The sequence below is a fragment of the Arachis hypogaea genome, chromosome 15 (assembly GCF_003086295.3).
Source record: "Arachis hypogaea cultivar Tifrunner chromosome 15, arahy.Tifrunner.gnm2.J5K5, whole genome shotgun sequence".
Taxonomy (NCBI): Eukaryota; Viridiplantae; Streptophyta; class Magnoliopsida; order Fabales; family Fabaceae; genus Arachis; species Arachis hypogaea.
The window spans coordinates 78623789-78633446 of record NC_092050.1 but is presented as its reverse complement, the minus strand read 5'-3'; the positions used below and the strand labels follow the sequence as shown (position 1 = coordinate 78633446).

The 9658-nt window shown below is 38.8% G+C and overlaps 1 non-coding gene across 1 annotated transcript; it reads left to right on the top strand.

The window, feature by feature from the left end:
* The first annotated feature begins 811 nt into the window (after nt 1–811).
* Nucleotides 812–919, top strand: LOC112753082 (small nucleolar RNA R71). Its single transcript, XR_003177482.1, has one exon. It is a non-coding gene; the product is annotated as a small nucleolar RNA R71 (small nucleolar RNA).
* The last annotated feature ends 8739 nt before the right edge of the window (nt 920–9658 follow it).

The window sequence follows — 9658 nt, the reverse complement described above, 5'->3', positions numbered from 1 at the left end:
TATTCATTTATCCAATCTGTGAGACAAGAGCTTGCAGGGTAGAGTTAAGACCATTTAGTGTAGCATAAAGGTTATTTTCCATGGTCTGTTGTCTTTGATCAATAGATTATAGTAAGTCATCATTAGCAGATGAAGAAGGATAAGTAATTTGAGAGGTCTACTGTTGGATATTCTGTGGTCCTTGTGATTGCCTCAGGTGAGGTGCTCTGTAAGGCTGGTTCTGGTTCTGCTGCCTGTTGTTGTTGTTATTCCACCTCTGATTTCCCTGATTGTCTCTGCCACCTCTGTTGTTGTTGTCCCTCCAATTCTGGTTAGAATTGTCCTACCATCCATGGCTGTAATTGCCACCTTGATTGTACCCTTGGTTGGGGCGTTCATAGAAGTTATGAGTGGCTGCCACAGTGTTGTCTTCCTACTGGAGCTGTGGACATTCGTCAGTATAATGGCTATAATCAGCACAGATTCTGCAAACTCTCTGTGGGACTAACTGTTGGCTTTGCTGTGGTGGAGAAGGTTGAGCTTGCTGAACTTGTTGTTGATTCAATTGCATCTGCTTCAGCAAGTTGGTCATTTCACAGATACTCTGAGTTAGAGCAGCAGTCTCTCTGCTAGAGGATACTTCTACAAAGGCTTTTGAATGGCCTTGTTTTTGCCTGTGATTCCGAGTAGATTCAGCTAAGTCGCTGATCAATTGCCATGCCTCATTAGTGGTCTTGTACTTTTTCATAGACCCATTGCTAGCACTTTCCAATGTGGTCTTATCTTGGGGCCTCATGCCCTGTGTGACGTAACCGAACAACACTATCTTGTCAATCATATGGTGGGGGCATGCTTCCAGAAGATTATTGAAGCGCTCCCAGTATTCATAGAGAGTCTCAGATTCGTCCTGAACAATCATGGAAATGTCTTTCCTCAGTTTATCAGTAACTTCAGCTGGAAAGAACTTTTCCAAAAATTCTCTTCTAAGTGTATCCCAGTTGGATACAGTTGTTGCGGGTTAAGTGTAGTACCACTCTCCTACCTTTTCCTCAAGTGAAAATGGGAAAGCTTTCAATAAAATTGAAGTTTCATCTGCACCATCATGCCTGACAGTAGAACAGGCTGCTTGAAAATCTCTCAGTTGCTTGATAGGCTCTTGAGCAGGTAAGCCACGAAACTTGGGCATCAAATTGAGCAGTGAAGTCTTTATTTCAAAGTCTGTAGCCACCACTGAGTGATGCGCTTGAAATGGTTGCATTGTAAAATCAGGGGGTCCAGCCTCCTGGATAGTAACTCTCCTAGGTTCTGCCATATCACCTACACGTAAATCAACCGAATCAGTAGAACGGGGGCTGATTTCTTCCTCAAATGACGTTTCAGATCCGCCATTAGAGAGGACTAACCGACGCCGAGCTTGCCTTATTCGTGAAATAGTTCTTTCAATCTCAGGATCGAATACTGGCAAGCTTGGATCAGGAAGTGAACGCGTCATCTAGCGAAAGAAACAAGCAGCTCATAGTAGCAAGATAAAATAAAATGCAAATAAATAAATTCCAATTAATAACTTTAGCACTCTATTGCAACTCCCCGACAACGGCGCCAAAAATTGACGTGGCGGAAATTGGCGAATTAAGAATTGTTATGAGATATGCGTTGCAAGTATAGTTCTTAACCAACCAGAAATCCGCTTATCAATTTAGAAGGGTTGTCACAAAAATCAAAATTAAAATACTGGGAGTATGAATCCTAGGTCGTCCCCCAACGAGTTGCAGAAAGGTGTGCTATTTTATTAATCAGATGTTTTCAAAAAGGGTTTGAGTTGAATAAACAGGAAATTAAATTGGAGAAATTAAGTAAGTTAAATAAAAGCCTTGACTGGGAGTAGATTAGTTGGAAGCCCTATTCTTGTTGAAGTACTCTTAAGATTAATTGATAATTGAAGGTTGTTCTGTTTAGTTATCCTTTACTAGGTAAGAGAAAGTCAAACAAGTTGGAATACTGTTTCTATTCACAAGTTCCAATCCACTCAATTTATTGAACTTTTATTGAACTTTACTTTGGGGTATCTTTGTCCCCTTTTTATTTCTTTTTCTCTTTTTTCTTTCTCTATTTTATTGAAAAGGATTAGTGTCAGTGACTAGAGAGCATTCCAACAATAAACCCGATTACAATTTTTCTTTTAAGCATCCCAACTCAAGGGTTCCTTTCAATCAACTCCCCATCAAGTTAGGAAACTACTCGCTCATTGTGAATGTAGAACTCATAACATAGGAAAGGGAATTAAAGAAAGACATGATAAATAAAACTCAAAGGAATCAATTAAAAATAAAAGTAATTCTTGTATTAATAAATTCTAAAATAATCCAATAGTAAAATTGAGTAAATTAAAGGACATGGAAGAGTAAAGCCAAGTAAAGAAAACGAACTAGAATGACAAAGTCTTGATGAGGTAATAACTCTTCTCAATATCCCAATGCAAAGAGCAATAGAAATAAAAATCCTAAGAATTATGAATGTGTAGAGAGAAAATCTAGAGGAGGAGTAAGACTAGATCTAAAAACTAAAAATTGTGTAGAATAAATGTTGTTCTTGGTTTCTGCATGTTTTCTGGCTCTAGTATGCTTTTTTGGGCCGAAAACTGGGTCAAAACAGGGCCCAAAATCGCCCCCAGCGAATTCTGCAGATTATGCAGATCGCGCACGTCACGCGATCGCGTCATTCATGCGGACGCGTCATTCGGCATTTTTCTTGCCACGCGGGCGCGTCGTCCACGCCTCCGCGTCACTTGTGCTATTCCAATCCGCGCGGTTGCGTGAGCCATGTGGCCGCGTCACTGCGATTTCCTCTCTTTCACGCGGTCGCGTGAGCCATGCGGCCGCGTCACTTTTCGCTGGTCATCTCCTTAATTTCCTGTGTTCCTTCCAATTTTGCAAGCTCCCTTTCCAATCTCCAACTCATTCATGCCCTATAAAGCCTGAAACACTTACACATAGATCACGGCATCGAATGGAATAAAGGAGAATTAAAATACATAGTTAAAAGTATCTAGGAAGCAAGTTTTCAATCATTCAATAATTTTAGGAAGGAAGTATAAATGCATGCTAATCATATGAATAAGTGGGTAAAGATCATGATAAAACCACACAATTAAACACATTATAAACCATAAAATAGTGGTTTATCAGTTTGTCAAAATGCTTGAATGGATGTTAGAGTAGAATTTTATGTTCTTGGCTTGGGAAGGTAACTTAGTAATTCATGAGTTACTAATGTCCAAGTGATTGATAGTTGGTAGCCATTGACTCTAGCTCTCATTAATTCAATTAGTGAATAGCTAGGACTTATGTACTTGGATTGATATAGCTCATTTGAATTTCTTCTACTTGTTAGGGGATGATTTAATGGGATTAATCCTTGCAATTATTATATTATGGTTAGTGATAAGGATAGAGATCCTTGACCACCATACCCTGCCATGACCTTTTCATCATTTGAATTCCTTTACCACTTACTTTTCTTATCTCTTATTCAAAACCCCAAAATAAACATGGCCATAGCCAATAACAAGAACACTACCCTGCAATTCTTTTGAGAGACGACCCGGGGTTTGAATACTTTGGTTATTAGATTTATTAGGGGTTTGTACTTGTGACAAACAAATTTTTGCATGAAAGGATTATTGTTGGTTTAGAAACTATACTTGCAACGCGATTTCATTAGTGAAATTCTACACCATCAATTTCCACTCATCAAAATGGCGCCGTTGCCGGGGACTTGCAATTGTGTGCCTCGTTATTGGTTATTGTATATATGTGAATATTGTGAATATGTTTGTCTTTTGCCCGGTTGTTAGTTCTTATTAGCTTTAGGAAATACTTAGTTAGTTTGTTTTTGCTTCCACTATGAATTCTCACCCTTTTGGCTATGAGTTTGGTTCTAATTGTGTTGTAGGAAATGTGAACTTCAATGTGATTTAAGAAAATTGTCGTGTCGGTCTAGATTTTCTTCTTATAGAAAAGAATTACTTCGTTGTAAGCATAGTTCTAAACCAACAAACAATTCTCACATAAAAAATTTTGGTTGTCACAAGTACAAACCCCAATGAAAATTAACTGAAGTATTTAAACTCCGGGTCGTCTCACAAGGAGTTGCAATGAAGTGCTCAATTATTGGCTATGAGGGTGCAAGGGGGGTTGATTTGATAAGAGGACAAGAAAATAAATGGCAAGAGAAGTAATTCAAACAAGCAATTAAGGAAAGCAATTAATAAAGAGAGACATTCATGGCAAGGTTTGAGATCATATGCTTTCTATCCTAGTCATTAATCATAACAATACTTAACAAGAATTTATCTTATTTCATCATCCCCAATGTTGGAAGAAGGTGTAAGTTATCTTCCATTAGAGAGTCAAACAAGACTAGTTAACCTCAATCCAAATGTCCTAATCAACTTACTAATGGAATTAGCAAGAGATTAAAGTCAATAGAAATTATATTAACTAACAACTCTAGATCACCAATCTAAATTGGGTATTAATGACTCAAGATTGCCCAATTATTCTTTCCAAGCCAAGAATGCTCAAAATTTACTCTAAAGCCTAACCAAGCATTTTGTCAAACACTTGGAAGGCATAAAAGGAAAGCATAGTAAAAATGCAAGAATAATAAATCTACCAACTACCAATTACAAGAAAAGTAAATTCACAATTCAAATCATCAATAAAGAAACATCAAATATCAAATCTCATTAAAGGAAAATCCAAATCTAACATGAGTTCATCATCACAAAAGAGAGCAAAAAGGGAAATTAACACTACAAATCATGAGAATGAAAGAGTAGAAGCATGAAATTGTAAAGAGAACAAGATGAAAACATGTAATTGAACCTAAATCTAGAAGAGATTGTCCTAACCTAATTCTAGAGAGAAGAGGGAGCTTCTCTCTCTAGAAACTAACCTACATGATGCTATACTACCAAACAATTGCTCCCCCTTTGCTCCCCCTTCACAAGGGTATGAACATTTATTCAATGCAAATAAACTATATGCACCTACCTACATGCATCCAACTAAATGCAATATGACTCTATCTACTTGGTTAAAAGTAAATCAATCCCCAAGAACATATATGCACGTGTAGGGGTAAGTAGAATGATGACTCATGAATCCTACCAATTCAAATATCAAACTGAAGTACAAGTAGACTTGCAAGAAGAAAAGCTCATGAAAGCCGGGAACAAGGAATTGAGCATCGAACCCTCACCGGAAGTGTATCCGCTCTAGTCGCTCAAGTGTATAGGCTCGATCACTCAATTCTCTTCTAATCATGCTTTCTTTTTAATTCACATTCCATATGCATTGTAATATAATTCTAATACACAACCTAGCTACCCATGATTCCCACTTTTTTTCACATACTCATGCATTCTTTTTAATTCACATTCCATATGCATTGATTTTTATTGAACTTTACTTTGGGGTATCTTTGTCCCCTTTTTATTTCTTTTTCTCTTTTTTCTTTTTCTATTTTATTATATATATATATACATATGTTTTTTTTATCATTTTTTTCTAAAGTATATACAAATGCATCAATGCATATGGTTTTACATATAGTGCATGAATATGTACCCAATTTCCAATATTTTCAACAAAAATAAAAATTACACTTTTACCTCAACTGTTGTCCCAAGTTTCCCATACCCAAATGATACACACCCTCACTAGCCTAAGCTAATCAAAGATCCAAATTAAGGACATTTATTATTTTTCACTTACGGGTAGTGATGTGCTAAAATTAAGAACAAAAGGGATTAAATAGGCTTAAAATTGGCTAACAATGGTTGATGAAAGGTAGGCTATTTGGTTAAGTGAGCTAATTGAAATGATGGCCTCAATCATATAAATGTATGTATACATGGAATAACGGACATAAAGAATCAAACAAATCAAAGATTACAATCATAGAAAGGGAAAAATACACACAAGAATGGAAAATAAGTGGTTATATGATGTAACCACACAATTGGGCTCAAAACTCACATGCTTGTGTTCTTAGCTCAAAAACCATGTTCCAAAATACATTTTTCAAGCAAGTTCATCACAAAAAAATTTTTCAAATTGGTAGGGTGCCCTAGAACAATTTTTCTTGGAAAAGAAATCATCACCCTAACCAAGTAGTCCTAACATAAAAAGAAATTGTGAAATATGTACAAATTCTAACTAATCATGCAACCTATCATGCAATGCAACAACTAACTAGCAAAGGAAATCAAGAATTGGTGTTGAAAGAAAGAAATTGTTACCCATGGAGATCGGTCGGACGACCTCCCCACACTTAGAAATTTGCACTGTCCTCGGTGCATGCAAAGAAGAGCAAGGTGGACGGGTTTCTATAATTGATGAGCTTCCTCAAAGGATTGTGCGAATGAACTTGTTTGCTGCCCCATTAGAAGCTTTTCCATTCCTTTCCTTCTTGGTAGCCAACCTAAAAGGAAAGAAGAGGAAGGAAGAATTAAACCTATGACAAAGATATCAAAGCAAATAGAACATAGGCGGGGGCTAATGCCAAATAAAAGTAGGGTTCTCACTACATGTTAGCTACGCATTTGAGGGAGAAAACAATATAGGCAAAGGGCATATCAACTAATTCTTGATGCAAGAGTAAAGTCAAAGCATGAAGAGCACTCAAAAGCATCAAGTTCAACTAGAAAGAGTGGGTCATGAAAGACATGCAAGTTCATATCAATGCACAAAGGATACAAGGATCATCAAGGGGTAAGCATTGAATTAGAGATTTCATTACCCATCAATATCAAAGAATTCAAGAAGCACCAAGATTAACCAAGAAATTCTCAACAATTGAGTAGAAAAATACAACACCATTATTCAAATAAGAAACTCAAAAAAGAAGGTAAAAAGAAGCTATAAAAAATAAAATAAAAATGCAAAGAATAAAAGTATGCGAATGCAATGGACAAAAGAAAATGGAAGATGAGAAAAAAAACTCTTTTTTTTACCAGCGCAGACGCGTCATGCACGCTTACGCACCGATGCGCAGTTTGGCCGAAGGAACAAGCGACGCGGACACGTACAGTACGCATACGCGTGCTTGATGAAGTTGGCGACCGATGCGGACGCGTCACGTACGCTTGCGCGTCTGGTCGCAGGCACAGAGTAGGCACAACTTTGGCACAACTCTCTGGTTTTTGTACCAGGAGGGTAGGTGGCGCTATCGGTGCGCGCACGCACAGCGTGCGTGCGCGTGCATTGCACAATTAGAGTCAACGGCGCGTACGCGCTAGGTGCGCTCACGCGCGGGTTGGTTTGTGCCTTAGGCCCAATGTTCGCACAGTGCAGGCCTAACTCTCGGGTTTTTGGCTGGGGGTGGAATTTTTCCATCCACGCGTACGCGTACATGGCGCGTCCGCGTGGATGGTCGAAAATGCTTGAGGCGCGCGTGCGCGCACTCTGTTTTTCAAAATTTTTCCAAGTTCTTGCACCAAACCAAGCCTTCCAAACCTCCAAACAGCTACCAAAACACCCTAAAACCTTATTTAACATATTATACTACCAAATATACTCAACAAACTAAATAAAATATGAAATCAAACCTATTCTACCAATATTTACAAAAGAGAAAATGAAAAGAGTTTACCATGGTGGGGTGTCTCCTACCTAGCACTTTTAGTTTAAGTCCTTAAGTTGGACATTTGGTGGGGGTCCTTGCTAGGGTGGCTTATGCTTGAATTCATCCTTGAATCCCCACCATTTCTTGTATCTCCAATGTCCACCGGGATCCCAAACTAGGCGCACAAGGCCTTCAAGTAAGCTTAGGTAGATGACAAAGCCCCAAGAGTTTTGATTGTTGAAATGAATTCCGAGGTCCCAATCCTTGTTCTTGCACCCATCTTCTCGTTGACTGCCATAGTTAAATTTGGGTGACAAGGCTTGTGAATTCTCAATTAGATCTCCAAACATTCTCCTAGACCCATGCAATTTGGTTTTACACCAACCATTGCCATTCAACTTTGAGCATGCAACCATCATGAACTTAGAGTGATGTTTCCAACCACTAACCATCTCCCTCTTACTCTTAGTTCCACAAAGAGCTCTAAGTTGCCCATCATTCTTAATTAAACCATATTCAAGTGGAAAGTAAAGATTAGAGATAAGAATTTTACCCACTTGAATGTTATGTTGGATGGTGACTTAGGAAGGGGGACCTCCCCACACTTAGACAATGCGAGGTCTACTCCCTTGTGCTCTTTCTTGATTACCTCCACCTCTTGGCAAGCTTCTTCAACTTCAACCTCTTCCTCTTGACAAAGTTCTTCACATTCAACCACCTCTTCACCAACTTCTTCTAGCTCTTCCCCACTCTTCATTTCACAACATGGAGGTAATGTGAAACTTATCTCAACATTTACTTCAATATCAATAGAAGAAAATTCCTCAAATACCAAAGGATCATGTGTTGGTGTGGGCTCATCTCCAAGAGGAAGATTTGTTATTTGCTCACCTTCTTCTAATTCTTTATCATTTATTATATGCTTAGGAGATTGCGCACCCTCCTTAACATTGCCTTCAAGCTTAATGGAAGAATGTTCAACAACTTCCACAAGATCATCAACAATATCACTTGGTGTGGAAGTGTTTTCAAGCTTGAAATCCACCTCTTGTTCAACTTCCTCTAGCTCTTCAACCACTTCTTCTTCATTAACAATCTCTTTACTCTCCACTTGTTGCAAGACATACCCCATCTCCTTGTCCTCATGTTGAGATTCTAAAATCTCCTTCATGCTCCTTTCTTCGGTTGATTTCTCACATTCATCCGTGGAGATGCCTTGCTTGTTGCATGAGTCCCATGAGTCCAAGTTGGCTTTAATTTTGGCAAGGTTAGCCTTGATAGTTTTGTTTCTCTTTTGGGCTTCCTCTTGCTCTTTTTGACGGAATATCGCTTGAAGCCGATCCATTGCTTGCTTGAGATGATCCATTGGCTCTTGTTCCACTTGGCTAGTATAAGCAGGATCATATTGCTCTTGGATTGATCGATATGGGTATTCTTCCATAGAGGGTTGTGGTGGAAAGGGGAATTCATTTTGTGGTTAAAAATTATCATACATGGGAGGTGATTCATCTTGGTAAGAATAGTGAGGTGGTGGTTCTTGAGGGTATTGAGGGTTGAATTGGGATGGTTCTTCATATGGTTCATATGGTTCACAAGGTGGTTGGTATGGTGGATATGGGTTAGGATCATATGGGGGTGTTTGGTGGTATGAGGCTTGTGAGTGCGGTGGTGCAAAACTTTGTTGGGGAGGTGGTTCATAGGCATGTGGTGGTGGTTGTTGACAATCACAATAAGGGTCACCACATCCATTAGATTGATATGCATTAGGATTAGAATTATACCCATAAGAATCCAGAGAGTAGTTACGTTGGGGTGATGCTTGGACGGCTTGGGTGGCATAGAATGCCCTTTGGTCCTTGTGTATCTCCGTGAGGATAGTAGTCATGTCCCCAAGTACTCTTGTCAGACTTGATTCGGAAGGAGGTTGTTGCCAAGAAGGTTGTCCATAAGATTGGGGCTCCTCCCACCTTTGATCTCCAAATCCTTGATGCATGTCCTCATTAAAGCTTTCATTTCCTACAACATAACTCGAACCAAACTCATAGCCAAA